The sequence below is a fragment of the Arachis duranensis genome, chromosome 3 (genome assembly GCF_000817695.3).
Source record: "Arachis duranensis cultivar V14167 chromosome 3, aradu.V14167.gnm2.J7QH, whole genome shotgun sequence".
Classification (NCBI taxonomy): Eukaryota; Viridiplantae; Streptophyta; class Magnoliopsida; order Fabales; family Fabaceae; genus Arachis; species Arachis duranensis.
In genome coordinates this window covers 31902237-31902676 of record NC_029774.3, presented here as the reverse complement: position 1 = coordinate 31902676, position 440 = coordinate 31902237, and positions in this window count along the sequence as shown.

Here is a 440-nt window from a genome sequence, read left to right as displayed (position 1 = left end):
CGAACCCATTCTTCTTCACTCTTCTCCCCTTTCTTCTTCTACTAACATAAAGGAATCTCTATACTGTGACATAGAGGATTCTTCTTCTTTTCTTGTTTTCTTATCTTTCATATGAGCAGGAACAAGAAAAAAGGCACTCTTGTTGAAATTGATCCCGAACCTGAAAGGACTCTGAAGAAGAAACTAAGAGAAGCTAAATTACAACAATCTAAAGGTAACCTTTCAGAAACATTAGAACAAGAGAAGGAGATGGCAGCCGAACCCAACAACAACAATGCAAGGAGAATGCTTGGTGACTTCACAAAGCCAACATCCAAATTTGATGGAAGAAACATCTCCATTCCTGCCATTGGAGCCAATAACTTTGAGCTGAAACCTCAGCTAGTTGCCTTAATGCAACAAAACTGCAAGTTTTATGGACTTCCATCTGAAGATCCTTA